The 17,787-nt window shown below is 37.5% G+C and overlaps 1 protein-coding gene and 1 non-coding gene across 2 annotated transcripts in view; one reads left to right on the forward strand and one right to left on the reverse strand.

Moving 5' to 3' along the window:
* Window positions 1-17,787, reverse strand: part of LOC134805022 (suppressor of lurcher protein 1) — a 349,546-nt gene that overhangs the window by 221,394 nt on the left and 110,365 nt on the right. The gene's annotated exons all lie outside the window — the stretch shown is intronic.
* Trnas-cga (transfer RNA serine (anticodon CGA)) lies at window positions 17,311-17,382 on the forward strand. Its single transcript has one exon. It is a non-coding gene; the product is annotated as a tRNA-Ser (tRNA).

Raw genomic sequence — 17,787 nt, forward strand, 5'->3', positions numbered from 1 at the left:
CATTTCCTGTCTTCTAATAATATCCCTAAATACAAAGATTCAAGTCCCACACTCGAAAAAATGTTTGATATCCACACAAACTTTCAACCCCCTTTTCACCACCTTAGGGGATGAATTTTCAAAAACGCTGTAATTGGTTTTCTTGTATTTTAATAGTATATCTTTCTACGAAGCTTCAAATTCCTAGATTAAAAGAAAACTTTACCCCCATACAAACTTTCATCCCCTTTTTAACCCTGTTAGGGGATGAATTTTACAAAACGCTAAAATTACTTTTATTGTCTTTTAATAATATCCCCAAATACAAAGATTCAAGTCCCACACTCGAAAAAATGTTTGATATCCATACAAACTTTCAACCCCTTTTTCACCACCTTAGGGGATGAATTTTCAAAAACGCTTTAATTGGTTTTCTTGTATTTTAATAGTATATCTTTCTACGAAGTTTCAAATTTTAGATTAAAAGAAAACTTTAACCCCATACAAACTTTCATCCCCTTTTTAACCCTGTTAGGGGATGAATTTTACAAAACACTGAAATTACTTTTATTGTCTTCTAATAATATCCCCAAATACAAAAATTCAAGTCCCGCGCTCGAAAAAATGTTTGATATCCATACAAACTTTCAACCCCTTTTTCACCACCTTGGGGGATGAATTTTCTAAAACGCTGAAATCAGTTTTCTTGTATTTGAATTTGATACTTTTTTACAAAGTTTCAAGTTCCTAGCTTAAAATAAAATTTACACCCGAAGACGAACTTTCATCCCCTTTTTAACCCCCTTAGGGGTTGAATTTCCAAAAATGTTGCAATTGCTTTTTTTTGTAATCGGCTATTTTGCAAATCCGTGAAACTTCTTAGAAAGGCATAATTCTAAGAAGTTTCGAAGCATTTGTAATGGATTCAAATTTTTAACCCTTTTTTAACCCTGTTAGGGGATGAATTTTACAAAACGCTGAAATACCATTTCCTGTCTTCTAATAATATCCCTAAATACAAAGATTCAAGTCCCACACTCGAAAAAAATTTTGATATCCATACAAACTTTCAACCCCTTTTTCACCACCTTAGGGGATGAATTTTCAAAAACGCTGAAATTGGTTTTCTTGTATTTTAATAATATATCTTTTTACGAAGTTTCAAATTCCTAGCTTAAAAGAAAACTTTAACCCCATACAAACTTTGGACCCCCATTTCACTCCTTTAGGGGATGAATTTTGAAAAATCCTTTCTTAGTGGACCCCTAGACCTTATAAGGAATCTAGTTGCCAAACTTGGACTTTCTAGTCCCAGCGGCTTGGGCTGTGCGTTGATTTAAGTCAGTCAGTCAGTCAGTCAGTCAGGTCTTCCACGTTTATATATATAGATAAATCTTCTAATTATTACGAAAATCTATTTTTTATGAAATAACAGCTATTTTTTATGCTAACCTAACCATGGGAATCAATTCTTACAACGATAACAATCTCTTTGGCACGTGCACAAAAAAATCGAGTTGTTCCTAATTCAACCACTAGGTGGTATTTCGCTTTGTAGCTTGAACAAAATAACTCCGCCTTTGAAGAACGTAATTGCACTTTAACACGCCCCAGCTTAAAATAGCTTTAAATGCTTTTATAAAACGTAAATCTTTTTGATTAGATTGTGTTTATACTACATATCTGTACGGATATGATGGTCGTTCTTGTTTACGTGACAGCGTGATAAAACGGTGTCCGTCACTTTCTATCCCACGGTGTTAAAAAGTGACAGTTATTTTATCACGTGGATAAAGCCATCCATAATATGCCGGCTGGTGTGATAAAATTTATGCTATCCATTTATCGACTTAAACGTACTAGGCAGAAGAAATATATCCGAATAGGTGGTACCTAAATGTAATAACTTCAAAAAGTCAACTGGACCGGAACAATACAACTTAAGGTACTAGTATTTGGCAAGCTACAAGCAATACAAAAGTTTTCATCCGCATAATGGCCGACCAGACAGTACAACTTATTACTTACATTTATCAAGCGCACAAATTCTCAACTATCATTAATTGTAGTTGCAAATGTCAAGGACGGTGTAGCCAAAATATTTGATCCTAATGACCTTTGTTGACCATTCAACTAAGATAACACTTTGGCAATAGCCAGTGATACTATAGATTTACTCCATATTGCGCCATTAAAAACATAAAGCTTAATTTTAATAATCGTACTCAGTGACATTAGTCCAGTGACACCTCTCTAAGTCTCTACCCTTACACCGGTGTTGCCCTTGAGCTATCCTAGATGTCGCTTTTCGTGGGGGTGAGTCACTGTCTGCCGGAAATAAAATTGAATGGTACCGTTTTATTAGGCAGGCGTCAGGTTTTTTCCCCTATAGCCCAGTATTTAGGCCATCGCTTTTACCCAGTAGCCTAGATCATTTTAGATTTCATTAACTCTCAATAGTCCTTGCACCCTGACGGATGCTGCCTCTGCGTGTGTCCTATGACATGGACAAGGGCAGCATCCGCTCGGTATACCCCTTAAATCTCATTAAAGTGTCAACAGGTCCTCTACGTATTGGCTTCGGCTCCGCGCACGCCTCTCAAACGTCCGGAACACCATTATTCCGTGATGGTCTGGGGGGCGATTTTTGAATTTCGATCGCTCGATTTCGTCACTCAAAAATCGGTGGAAAACGGCGAAATACAAATTTTTGAAATACGAGCGATAGAAATTTGGAATCGAGTGGTATTGACCACTCGTTTTCAATTCTATTAGTAGAATTTAAATGCCTAGTAGTGGAGATATTATTGAACGAAATACACGAAATCGAGCGGGCGAAATTCAAAAATCAGCCCCCTGATGAGTAAAGACAAATCGGACTCATACTTGAACTAAGTCATCATTTTGAACAACGTATTTTAATAAATGGAGAGCAAACATTTTAAACTCGACGCAAAATGTTGATCGCGCTGCTCACGTTTGGAAAAAGATTATTGAAAATCGCGTCAATGTAATTGAATTTCCTGTACTGGAAGGAAATCACGTTTTATTTTTTCACTGGATAAACTGTTAACGTTATTTTTAACGATACAGTGTCATTTTGTTGTTTTGCAAACGTTTTGCTCGATTGAAGATACTGATTGTTGCTGCAAATATGTACAGACACCCGGTTAAAACCACATGAGATACGCGTGGAGAATATACACCCGGCTTAATCACTTATTAAAAATGCGAGTATATGATGTAATGTAATGTGAATATATTAAAAAAAAACATAAAAGATTAGTGATTCTGAAGTGAATAAACCATGTAGAAGGTACGTTTAGGAAAACCTAATATCCTAACATTAAAGTTTCCTATTCACACCTTATCGTGTTTCTCGTACGGCTACAATTATGAAACGTAAAATCAACATTGCAAGGTTATGTACCGTTGCATAAACGTCAAAGTTATCTAAAACTCAACGTGATGGAATAAAATGTTGGTTGTCTTTAGATACCTACAAGGTGTTACCGCTCCAGTCGTTGCAAATGCAAAGAATTTTTAGTGTTCAAATGTTCCTAAGAGCTGTTCAATTTGTTTCTCGTCTAATGCAAGTCTGCATACAGACCGGTTTGAATGGAAGAATATTTTATCTTCGTTGATTTTAGTCGACAGAGTTTTAAACAAAGTTGTAGAACATGTGGCCAGAGTGCGCTTAAAATTCAGCACAGCTGTATGTTAAAATTTTAGTTTTATTTCAATTTCGTTGCTTAAATCTTTTTTTAAGCACACTTTTAGGATATGCAACCCTTGTAAACATGAGGATGGAATATGTGATAACTGTTGTGTAATATGAAACCCGCTTTATTCTGGCTTTGTGAATACCCTTCGTTGGGAATGCCTGTAATTTTTTATCAAATTTAGACATTGACACGAGGAATGTTTGTGATGCCGTTAGGCGGTTGGATGTTTGGGTGTTGTGTGATGGTTGGGTTTGAGTATACACAGTAACATAGGTAACATAAAAAAAAAAAACTTTTAGTCTGTACTTAAATATAAATAAAAAAACAGCCAGAGAGTTTGGTCTCGTGCAAAGGTTTTTACCAGGATAAAATAGTACAACTGTCACACTTTGTTTTAATTGAAGAAACCACTCTAGCTTCATAAAATGGTGACGGTAATAATGTTCCTGTCATTTACAGTAGTTTCACTAATCAAAACTTGCATTCTAAGAAGCTTAATAAATGCTAAATGGATTTAATTAAACGCGAGTGCATCAAGTAAGCCTGATTAAAAAGGGCGAGAGTATCTCGAGCGGTGTCTTGCGATTAATCCGCGGACTTATGCCGGGACAAAGTTAAATGGAGGATTTAAATACGGAGGAGCTTTATTAAACTTTCCAGACCATTCTCAGATATCCTGTTGGTACGTAAGAAACTCTTTTTGTCTCTAATTGCTGCGGAGACCCGCGAAGTTCACTTAACAAGTACGGTACCTATTGTCCGGAATGTGTATTGTGTAGCTCTTCGAGGTCTTGCTGTTTTTTTCGCTGCAATGATTAAAAAAATGTGTTCGTGACAAGTGAATATTGAGGCCTCTGTAAAGATGTAAAAGGCCTAATGATAATGATGATAATGGGGCTAAAATTAAATAATGTTATTTATTTGGCCTTAACTTTTCTGTAAATTGTTGTATCTATGCTCGACTTAAACCGGCCTATACTACCCGGATTACATAACTTTTTTTTGATGATATAGGAGGCAAACGAGCAGATGAATCGCCTCATGGTAAGCAATTACCGTCGCACATAGACACCCGCAACACCAAAGAGGTTGTAAGTGCGTTGCTGGCCTTAAGGATGGGAATACGCTCTTTTATTTAAGAACTATACTTATCATTTGATAAATTAAACGAAAATTAACGGGAATCTAGTAAAGATTGCTTTAATTTTCTGTAAAAAGGACTCGTAAAATACATGGGTCACGGAGTACAAGAATATGAAGTGACATTGACATAAGAATCGTCAAGTGCGAGACGGTTTCAAATAAGACGCGATATTCGAAATTAGAATGACATTTAACACTCCCTTTGAATTCGAGCCTCTTAAAATAACATAACAATAGCATGTAGCTGCTTGACAAAAGTACAACATAAGAACAATTTCAAAGAAATAACAATCATATAGATCCAAGTGAACACATTCCAAGTTTGAATTTAAGAGAATTGAATTTATCTTTTGACAAAGCTTTGGTAAGAATATCAGCATATTGATTTTCACTTGTAACAAATTCTAAAGAGATGATTTTTTGCTGATACTTTTCCTTAATAAAGAAGTATTTCACCTCAATATGTTTACATCTTTTATGAAAGTTCACATTTTTAAATACACTTATGGCACTTTGATTATCTAAGTGAAGGCACAAAGTGTCTTGTTGATATTCACCAATGTCGGTGAGAAATTGTTTGATCCACATTGCTTCCTTAGTAGCTGCGCATGCAGCCATAAATTCGGCCTCGGTTGTCGATAGTGCCACGGTTTGCTGTCTTTGACTAGACCAAGTTATTGCTGCTCCACTCTTTAGGAAAACATAACCGGTCACAGAACGACGTGAGTCTGGGTCATTGGCATAGTCAGCATCACTGTAACCAGTCACTTCTGAAGACTGATTGTTTTTGTAATATAAACCATAGTCTTTTGTTTCTTTTAAATATTTGAAAATTCTTTTCACTGCATTCCAATGTGTTTGGTTGTAACAATTAAGAAATCGACTCACCAGGTTGACAGCAAACGTTATATCGGGTCGACTCACAGTTGCCAGGTGTATGAGAGATCCCACTGCTTCTCTGTATGGCAGATTCCTCTCAGGCTCTTCTTCTCCCCTCTGCAACTTCATGTGAGGATCGACAGGAACACTGTTGGGATTAGCATCATGCATATTAAATTTATTCAACATTTGCTCTATGTATTTTGTTTGGTGAATAAATATATAGTCACTAGACCTTTCAATTTGCATCCCAACAAAATTGCTAGGCCTATCCATAACTTTAATTTGAAATACTTTATTCAGTTCCTCAGTTACTGTTTTTAAAGCTAATTCATCAGTTGAGAATAATAGTCCATCATCAACATATAGACATAGGTAACATTTCTTGTTATGGACTTGACCAATATAAACACATTGATCAGCTTTACTACTGACAAAGCCAAACTTTTTCAACACCGAATCAAATTTGCTGTTCCAACATCGTGGCGCTTGCTTTAAACCATATAATGATTTGTTAAGTTTACATACCATATTTTCTCCATGAGGAAGTCCTTCTGGTGGAGCCATGTATATGGTCTCTTCAAGCTCGCCATAGAGAAAAGCTGTCTTGACATCTAGTTGGACCATCTTGAGATTTTGTTGAACGGCCAGAGAGAGTAATAACCGAATTGAATCATACCTTACAGTTGGTGCGAAGGTTTCTTGGTAATCAATACCTGCTGTCTGTGTAAATCCTTTAGCGCACAGGCGTGATTTGTAGCGCTGACCAGTTGGTTCTTCTTTGATGCGGAACACCCATTTGCATCCTATTACTTTGGCATTTGGGGGTTTTTCTACCAATGTCCAGGTATTGTGTTCATCATGAGCATCTAATTCTTCTTTTATAGATTTTCTCCACTTTTCAGCAGCAGTTGATTTAATTGCTTGTTTATATGTTTCAGGAACATTTTCCATAGGTTCTTCGTCATAGCACAGGTAAGTATTTTCTTCTGACTTTTTAGTACCCATATTCTTTCTAGGTCTCAGCTCCATCTTATTGACTGCAGTTGTATCCAGAGTTGTGTCAGGTACATAATCACTGTCTGAGGTAGACCTGTTTTCACATACTGTATCATATGAGCTGTCTAGACTTGTGACATCTGTGTCACTGACACTTTCATTTGCTTCCTCCTGGGTATTATCATTTTCTGCCGGGTCACTTGAAGATAGTTCTACAGGAACATAATCTCTTTTCACAGTAGATTCTAGAAATACAGCATCTCTGCTCTTTATTACTGTAGTGGTCTCAGGTACTATAAATCGGTAGCCCTTAGTATGATCACAATATCCAATGAAGATCATCTTGTGTGCTTTGGGGTCCCATTTCTTACGTTTCTCCTTGGGCAGGTGGACCATAGCTTCACAGCCAAATATGCGCATGTGTTTCACATTCGGCTTTTGTCCAGACCACATTTCTTGAGGAGTTTTGAATGATAGAGACTTAGTTGGAGAGCGGTTGATCACATAAGCAGCAGTGTGTACTGCATCAGCCCAATATTTCTTTGGTAGCTTGGCATTCTGAAGCATACATCTTGCTCGTTCCACAAGGCTTCTATTCATCCTCTCTGATAAGCCGTTGCTTTCGGGGCTATAAGGTGTGGTTGTCTGGTGTATGATACCTGCACCTTTTAAGTAGTCAGAGAATTTCTTGTTAACATATTCGGTTCCACCATCGGTACGAATAACCTTGATCCTGGCATTGAGCTGGTTCTCAACTTCGTTTCTATATTCTTTAAATTTTTCTAGTGCATCTGACTTGTTCCTGAGAAAGTACACATACACTTTCTTTGAGAAGTCATCAATAAATGTAATGAAATACTTTGCTCCGCCAAGCGACTGAGTTTCCATAGGTCCACATAGGTCCGAGTGAACGACTTCAAGTAAACTTTTAGCTTTGGGGCCTTCACTTTTAAAAGGTAGTCGGGTCTGTTTACCTTCTTGGCATGTTATGCATGTCAGATTTTCTGTTTTTGCTGAGAAAATTACATGATCAGTATTTTCTGTCATCTTCTTTAGACTCGGAAAGTTGAGATGTCCCATTCTCTGGTGCCACAAGTAAGTATCTTCTTGTTCTTCAACATCAGACATGCATGCATAGCCTTTACCAGGTATATCTAGCCGGTACATGTTGTTGACATGAGTGCCTGTTGCTACTATCTGACCTCTATTGTTTATAATAGCGCACCCATCATTATCAAAACTTACTTTTCCACCAGTTTTTGCGATCTCACTTACTGACAGGAGATTGTTAGCAAGATCAGGAGAATACAGCACATTGGTAAAGAGCACCTTGTTTTCTTTACCTTTATCATCACATGTGTCTAAACTTACTTGCCCTGCACCATGCACGGATAACACTTCTTTGTTAGCAACCTTTATATTGTTTATCGGAGGGGCTACTACATTCTGTAGCAAATTTCTGTGCTTCGTAAGATGATAGGCTGCTCCTGAGTCTACATACCACACATCATCTTGACTTGATGTAGCTATAAACACTGCAGCATATGATGCACTACTTGGCTTATGACGCTGTGTATCCTTTGGCTTTTCCTTGCATTCTGGGCTTTTATGGCCATATTTGTTACAGGAATAGCATCTTGGCCCTTTAGACTGCTTCTTGTGGCTTCTGTGCAACTTCTTGCTAGCGACAAATACTGAAGGTGAAGAATCAGTCTCGATACATCTGACATCTTGCAATAATTTTGCTTTTACAGAATCTGAGGTTATTTTCACGCCAGAGCTTTCAATAGCTATGATCATAGGCTGGTATGACTCAGGTAGACCAGAGAGTAGCAATGTTCCGAGCCATTCATCGTCCACCTTGAAGCCTATGTTCCGGAGCTTATGGGCAGTATTCATTATTTTGCTCACATATTCTTCTACATTTTGACATTCAGTTAACGAGGTATTACAGAGATCACGCAGTAAGCCAACTTTGCGTGTCAGCCCAGAGTCGTCGAAAACTTTTGACAAGTTCTCCCAAACTTCTTTGGCGGTGCCGGCCTCTTGAATATGTACGTAGTTTGTAGGATCGACTAAAATAATTATCTTTGATTTTGCTTTTGTGTCTCGTTTTGTATCTGTTTTAGCGTCTGCAGCCGGTTCAACACAATCCCACAACTCTTCGTGTTGAAGGTAAGTTTTTACCGCAAATCGCCATGTAGCATAATTATCACGGCCGGTTAGTTTTTCAATTAATGCCATTTGATTATTTGATGCCATTTTTCAAACACTTTTTACAATCTTTTTACGAAGAAACAATTGCAAATCACGTTTTTTTTCCTGTCAAATCAATGTACACATTTTTACACTTTTTGCACTGAGAGTTTCGCACTGCCTTCTTTTCTAGGCTTTACTGGGCACTTAACCTGATAAATTAAACGAAAATTAACGGGAATCTAGTAAAGATTGCTTTAATTTTCTATAAAAAGGACTCGTAAAATACATGGGTCACGGAGTACAAGAATATGAAGTGACATTGACATAAGAATCGTCAAGTGCGAGACGGTTTCAAATAAGGCGCGATATTCGAAATTAGAATGACATTTAACATCATTCATATTTTATTTAGCTAATTTTTCAAGACTTACCAAAAAACAAACCGTAAACTACATAATATTATGTAAGTAGTTGTTCATTCCTCTCGAATGTAATAATAGGTAATTTTCCAACTACTTAACCCTTAACATGCCAAGACATGAAATAATGTATCCACCTATCTCGTGGAATGTTTTTGGGGATAGTAATGAGTAAAAAAGTGCTATATTTAAGAAAAAATAATTAAAAGCATTCTGAAAGTAGGGTTTTCAGGACGTCCGTTAAAACGGACATTGCCACGAACCTTATCGATTGATTGCTCCCAAGGTTGTCCTAAAAAACGGACAATGCCGTTATACATCATCATCATCACCTCATCTCAGCCATAAGACGTCCACTGCTGAACATAGGCCCCCCCTTGGACCTCCATACGTGCCGGTTGGAAGCGACCCGCATCCAGCGTCTTCCGGCGACCTTAACAAGATCGTCTGTCCATCTTGTGGGTGGACGTCCTACGCTGCGCTTGCTAGTCCGTGGTCTCCACTCGAGCACTTTTCGACCCCATCGGCCATCTTCTCTGCGTGCAATGTGGCCTGCCCATTGCCACTTCAGCTTGCTAATCCGGTGGGCTATGTCGGTGACTTTAGTTCGTCTACGGATCTCCTCATTTCTGATTCGATCACGTAGAGAAACTCCGAGCATAGCCCTCTCCATAGCTCGTTGAGCGACTTTGAGTTTTGAGATGAGGCCGATAGTGAAAGACCACGTTTCGGAGCCGTAAGTCATCACTGGTAACACACATTGATTAAAGACTTTCGTCTTGAGGCACTGAGGTATGTCGGACGAAAAGACATTACGTAGTTTCCCGAACGCTGCCCAACCGAGTTGGATTCGGCGGTTGACCTCTTTCTCGAAGTTGGACCTACCTAATTGGACTACTTGTCCTAGGTAGATGTACGAGTCAACAACTTCGAGTACCGAGTTCCCAACAGAGACTGGGATGGGCACAACATTGGCATTTGACATAAGTTTCGTCTTGTCCATGTTCATTTTCAAGCCCACCCGTTGTGAAACTCGGTTGAGGTCATCGAGCATCATGCTGAGTTCCTCCATCGACTTTGCCATGACTACGATATCGTCGGCAAACCGAAGGTGAGTGATGTATTCGCCGTTGATGTTGATGCCAAGTCCTTCCCATTCCAGGAGCTTGAAGGCGTCTTCCATTACGGCAGTAAACAGTTTCGGAGAGATAACGTCTCCCTGCCTTACGCCTCTTCGCAATGGAATCGCCCTCGTGCTCTGCTCCTGTACTCGGACCGACATGGTGGCGTTACTATACAAACACTTCAACACTTCGATGTACCGATAGTCAATATGGCATCGCTGAAGAGACTCAAGCACCGCCCATGTTTCCACCGAATCGAAGGCTTTCTCATAGTCCACAAACGCTAAGCATAATGGCAAGTTATACTCTTCGGTCTTCTGTATAACTTGCCGCAGCGTATGGATGTGGTCTATGGTACTATAGCCTTTTCGGAAACCGGCTTGTTCGGGAGGCTGGAAGTCATCAAGTCTGTGTTCGAGACGGTTCGTGATGACCCTTGAAAACAGCTTATAGACATGGCTCAGAAGCGTGATGGGTCTGTAGTTCTTCAATAGGTTGTTATCACCTTTTTTGAAGAACAGCACCACCTCGCCTCTATTCCATGTTTCAGGCGTTATGCCCTCGGACAAGACGGAATTAAAGAGCTTCTGGAGGACTTTAAGTACCGGTGTTCCACCCGCTCTAAGAAGCTCTGAAGTGATTCCGTCTTTGCCCGGCGCCTTGTTGTTCTTAAGCTGCTTCAGGGCCATCCTAATCTCGTCCAGACTGATGTCCGGGATATCTTCGGTATAATGTCGGGACAGCTTGGCTCTTGGATCTCCTACCAAGCTGTCAACGGGCCGACGAACCGGCCGGGCGGGCGACGCCGTTAATACAGTCTAAGAAAATAAAAATTATTAAAGAATTTAAACTTGCGACACCGTTATATTTTTCTTACTTATTCAATATCCAAGGTCTACTATTGTTAAGGCTTGGACAACCTTGAGATCGATCATTCACGGCACTAGCAAAATCGATTGACCGGACCAGAGGCGTCCGTTTGTATAAAACTTATATCAGCAGTATATTATTAAGTTGCTTGATATCATTTGTCGTCTTAGTTCCCTTATAACCCAGAGCACAATAACAAGAAAAACGCTAGAATATGTACTCGTAAGCTACCTTCTTTCAAAGTCGCTTAAAATATGGACTCCTAAAATAATAAACCTTCCATAGCTTTGCTGCGATGTAATATATATAGTAGTCAATCATGCGGTGAAAAATAGGAATTTAAATAGATTTTACACATACATTCACACACACAACAGTTTTAAAAAATTTACCTTCACCGAAAAGTAGCATAATTTACGGCCTCTGGTTCCAAAGTCTTAACCATCAGCATCCATAATAGCCGAGAAGATACCTAAGCAATTTATATTACGACTTAAAAAAATACTACTATTTTCACTACACGTAAATTTTAGCTTTCACTTTTTAATTGTGAAACTAGTCTAGACGTACAATCTCTTGAAAATGAAGTTTGTAACGCAATTTGCAACAAAAATATAAAGTTTTTAACAAGGTATATAACGTTAGCATGAAAATTGTTTCCCGGAACAGGCTTTATTTATGTTAAAATTGCATAGAAATCTTCGTTAGCCAAGTCGCTAGGTGTTATTATTCCATGAAACTTGTAAAATGTGTTTTTTTTGTTTAAATTATTCCTTGGGAAAGTTTTTTCCAAAGTACTTGCTGGTCTTATGCTCTCCCTTTATGTTTTTAAGTTTGGATATTTTAAAGTTGAATTTAATATTAATATGTTCGTAGTACGTCCCAAAATCTACTTATTGAAACTAGAATTTATTTGAGAGACTTAATCTTTAATTACAAAAAAAAATATTTCGTTACGGCATAGATGAAATATTTATTATATATATGTAGGATAAAACAAATCAGTTTCACTTACAATATTACAATTTGGTTAACAGTATAAGTAATTGTAGGGATAAATAAAATTCGTAGAATAGCTGTTGTCAAACAGTTTGCGAAAGAATTTATTGTAATAGGTACTGTCTTATACATATTTGAACTTTAAAATATGCTTAATATACCGGCAATATAATATGTAGGTAATTTACGTATCTATCCTTCACCTCATGGTTCGCAAATTGCAATAACGGATAGTCAAGGATAATAACAGCAGTTTAATCCACAAAGCGCAATAATTTGAGCGCTTCAGAACAATGGTTGGCGCTGAGATTCGGGATATAACACAAGTAACACAACGGAGCCGAACGAACCCTTAAAATGAGCGCTCATTGCGCTGGTAGTATTACCCTAATCGCAATTGCTATTTGACGTGATAAGACAAAACATTGCAAATATTCTTTGCAATGCAGGTTTATTGTATTTAAAGATGTGTTATTTGTGTGTAATAAGGTTATAAAAACATCAGTTATTTTCAAATAGTACAGTGTGATACAATTGTGCTAAGGTGGTGGTGTGGCACACTAGGCGATATTGCGCAATAAGAAAGCCGATCTTTCTCTTCGAATCTCAATCTTTCTCTAGGGACTTCAGCGATTCGAATCCTGTGTTTTTCAGTTTCGCTCGAACATAGGTCTAAAATGCAATTTACAAAATTTTAATAAATTTTGCACATAAACTAAATATATGAAAATTATTCTATAAATGAACAAAATTATGCTTGGGGAAATTCAGCGATTACTTTTATTATTATTAAAACGCACAAAAAATTATAATTCAATAAAATGATATCCTCGGTCCCGATCCCTAAATAATTTTAATTCCTTTTATTTTGTAACTTTTAAGGATAATAATAATGAATATTCCTATGATATAAATAGTCAAAAGTACTAACTCAATACGAACCCACCCCATACAATCTCCCGGAATGGCCGCGCATCAGAAAGGTTGTTTATCTGAACAACTGTAGACGGCGCTATCTATTCGTTGGTTGCAAAAAATAGCCACCATTTGTAAAGTCCTGTTGACCTAAGGTTACCCACAGGCTGAAATCAAAACATTCAGGGTAGTCAGACACGTATCTCGTGAAACTTAAGTTGTTTTGGTATGGCTTTATATGTATGTCAAATGCAGCTAATCGATTACTTAAATGTAATATGTAATTATGTACGTATGCGTTGTGGTGTATATTAAAGTACATTTATGACTATTTGAGTAACGGAGTTTTCTAAATGGCACGGATAAAGCCTTAGTAAACCAAACAAAATCTCAACTTTAAATTAACAAGGAACTAGGACGCAGAGTTTATGAGAGCTAGCTTTATCGCGGAGCGACGTGAGCCTGAGTTACGCAACGAACAAACTGACGGTAATGTGTTTTGACACGATGCGGTATGAGATTTATAGGTCGACGAGGAAAACTCTAGTCAATTTAAAGTTCCTGTTGCTTGTATGGGATAGCCTCCTTCCATTTAGCTAAAAGTTGAGAGTTAAGAGCCTATCAACGTGCACACTAGCGCCACTGCTAAACAATCGTGATTATTTAAATTTAACGACAGGTATTTAAAAAAGGGGGCCGCTACGTACTGTATTTTGTATTTAAGTACCTTTTGAATACATCAAATTAGTTTGTATGTTGCTGGATTCGTCAATCTATGCGTCCAAAGTTAAAATGCCCGTTTTTGTTTTGAGTTCATAGATCGACGAATCCAGCAACATAAAAACTAGTTTGATGCATTCAAAAGGTACTTAAATACAAAATACAGTATGTAGCGGCCTCCTTTTTTAAATATATTTCGTTAAATTTAAATAATCACGATTATTTAGCAGTGGCGCTAGTGTGCACGTTGATGGGCTCTTAAAGTAGATTATAATGTCGTTAGGTAGATTTTGTACACAAAGTTTCCTCAATACGTTCAATATTTAGGCATTTCCGAAGACTAAGGAAAACGCGTTCTCACTAAAAACAGGCAGCAGATATTCACAAAAACACTATATTTGTTATACACTTTACACATGTAAAAAAATGTGTTCATGCATTTTAATTCGAAGATGTGGATTAAATCGATTGTACCTACTTAGTTAAGCGGTTGAATGTTCATAGGACATTATTTAGGTTTTTTATTTTATTAGTGGAAAGCCTCCTATAAGCCAAAATGATACACCCACGTTAATGGGATCATTCTGTAGGGCTAAGATGGTCGGCTCTTTATCATTTGTCACCCGCGTGTCACGTTCTAACAAATATGTAAGTGCGAAAGTGACGCATGGCATGACAGGTGATAAAAATGGGACCATGATACCGCTTCTGATCTAACTTAAACTAAAATACAATTGGAATCAGTTTGTTCTTTTGAGATTGTACCTAGTATCCAAATTAACGTAAAGCTTAACACGTGCGTATTCCTCATATGTAGTTTACTCCGGAGATAATGGTGTAGACATGTGGCGTTCTTAGGTCACTAAATCTTCGTTAACCGAGGGACAACATATGGTGCGCACGCCACCGCGTCGACAGTCCACAATACCATACAATATGAGGCAGCATATATACAGCAAAGATTACGTAGTAACCTTATAATAGCAGATATGTCACTCAAAAACGGAATTTTTAATTATACAGCGCGCGTTCCTATGAAAATTTAAATTTAAATTTCTATTGTTATCGTTGGTATTTTTAATATGCCTGTTATTCAGTCACGGATAAAGATTAAAATACATTAACCAACAATATGGCTCAAGCGTGGGATAAATATTGGGTTTGAATCGATACGGCATTGCGGGCTGCCTTGCTGGCGGCAGCATTGTTAGGGTAACATTCCATTTCTGACCGCAGCTGCACTACTAGTACGAACGCGTCGGTGTTATTGTCAATTTCAATATTCATTATTGTAAAATGAATGGTAGTGCTGCGATCGTTGGAAATGGACTGTCACCTTCATTAACGATGCCAACGATAACAATAGAAAATAAAATTTTCATTGGAACGCGCGCTGTATATTAAGGACATTGAGATTGATACTTTTCGCGGTATTGCAGCCGGCAGCAATGCGGTGTGGACATGCTACTACTAAAACCGTCTACTACTTTAAACAAGACCAGCATATAAAATGTATTGCAGGGAAGACCGTCATAGGGCATGAACTCTCGTGTTTCTATACGTACGTCGCCAGAAAGGAAGAGATTACTCCTTCTCTGCTATACCGACCTTCAAGTGGGGTATGTGTATAAACGCAATAGTTAAAAGCAACGAAAGAGCTTGTAGACGGTCTTTCCTCATAGAAGGTGTTCTCCACATTAATGCTAGAATAAATTATTTATTAATAGAATCATGAACTTATCGTAAACAATAATCGACTTTGACAAAATTGAACAAAATACAGTGGCTTCCTACGCAAAAAAGGGCTTCTGTTACATTATTAAACAGAATGTTATCAACGCAAAGGTGAAAATTATATTTATATAGAAGAGCTTTTGTCAGTTGTTTGCCTTCCGTCGCATTGTACCTGCTTACAGGGCAGGAAACTCGCATGTCCCTTCCGCAAACATGAGCATCAGCAAAGGGGCTAACTCCAAAACATCTTTTGCTCAAAGGTCCGTAATCAAGGTAAGTAGGCCACTTGTGCCAAACTTGTAGTCTAAAAGTTTTGTAAGATTGATTTAGTTCCTTTATCTTTTGCGTTTTTTCTGGTTTCAAAAAAAAACTGATTGTAAGCTGCGAAATACGTAGGTAACGTATTTATCCCGGTTAAATATTTTAAATGTACTTACCTAATTTGAAATGCGAAATTATTTGAAAATATCAGATTAAATTGCTTGCGTAGCAATATAAAGATAAACCGCAGTCTGGGTTGACTCTTTCTTCAAGTGTTTATTTTATTTGCCAAAGTAATTAATATTTATATCCGACTTTCTGGTACAGTCAGCATCAATAGTAGCGGATGAAATAGCGCTCCAAAAGTATCTGCCGTCCTATTTTTCTTTTTGCTAAATAGAGTTCGCGTTATAATATATAAATCATTATACAAAATGAGTATTATGTTAAATGACCGTTATTCCTAATAAAAATATTGATTTTAATGTTATAGCAAACGTTCATTATATCATGTGAACGTTATTAATATGAAATTATATATTATGTAGTTATATCTCGTGGGACGCACCCTTATAAAGTATAGTCTATCACAATTAAATTTTCCTATATAAGTACAGGGATTTATATATTTTTGTTAAGCAATTAGAGAATGGCAAATACTTTTGACGCGTAGTCTGACTTTTGATGCTGACTGTACTTTACTGATTTATATTTTATACGCGATCATGTCCCATATTAGTTTTTTTTAAAGATTATACCTTTTTGAACAGTAAGTATTTTCAACGCAATAAACAAACCTTATATTATAAACTGAAATAAATGTCATATACTAAGAAAAAGTGACCAAGGCCTCTAGTGCCCCAGGCTGGAATCGAATCAGCGTGCTCTGCTATCGCGGCAGGTGCCTAAACCACTCGGCCACCGGGCCACAGCGGCATAGGTCAAATTTTCCAAGTATATGCACATCCTACTAGTTAGCTAACTCGGTATCACATAAGTGAGTCACCTGCCGCGATAGCAGAGGACGCTGGTTCGATTCCAGCCTGGGGCACTAGAGGCCTTGGTCACTTTTTCTTAGTATATGACATTTATTTCAGTTTATAATTTATATAGTAGTGTTTCTACTTGATAAAAACAAATTAAAAAAAAATTTCGGAAATAATTTAATTTGTTCAAATACTTTAGTATTGATGGCAGCGCCATCTCTCTCGCTAACTCGGTATCACATGAGTGATCTAGTTAGAAGGTCCGAACCATACTGTTCTACCTTATAGATGGCCAGGGGGCGCCATAAGCCTTCAGTAGGAAGTGCATATACTTGGAAAATTTGACCTATGCCGCTGTGGCCCGGTGGCCGAGTGGTTTAGGCACCTGCCGCGATAGCAGAGGACGCTGGTTCGATTCCAGCCTGGGGCACTAGAGGCCTTGGTCACTTTTTCTTAGTATATGACATTTATTTCAGTTTATAATTTATATAGTAGTGTTTCTACTTGATAAAAACAAATTAAAAATATTTTTCTGAAATAATTTAATTTGTTCAAATACTTTAGTAAACCTTATATTACTTTGTAAAATATTCCGTAGTCATCGGTAATTTCATTACAAAGCAAAGCACTGTCGGATAAGAATATATTAGTCACAAATAAATCTCCTTTTCACTGACTTAACTGAGATATTTGTCGTACTGTCACGAACTTTGTCCAGATAAATTGCCGTATTCCATTACAGGCCACTGCTTCTTTATAAGGTCACCTTTTACATTTTTTACGAATAATGAGGTTGCTTGCTGTTAAACTTGTTCATAAAGTCATAGACTTTCAT

The sequence above is a fragment of the Cydia splendana genome, chromosome 2, assembly GCF_910591565.1.
Source record: "Cydia splendana chromosome 2, ilCydSple1.2, whole genome shotgun sequence".
Lineage (NCBI taxonomy): Eukaryota > Metazoa > Arthropoda > Insecta > Lepidoptera > Tortricidae > Cydia > Cydia splendana.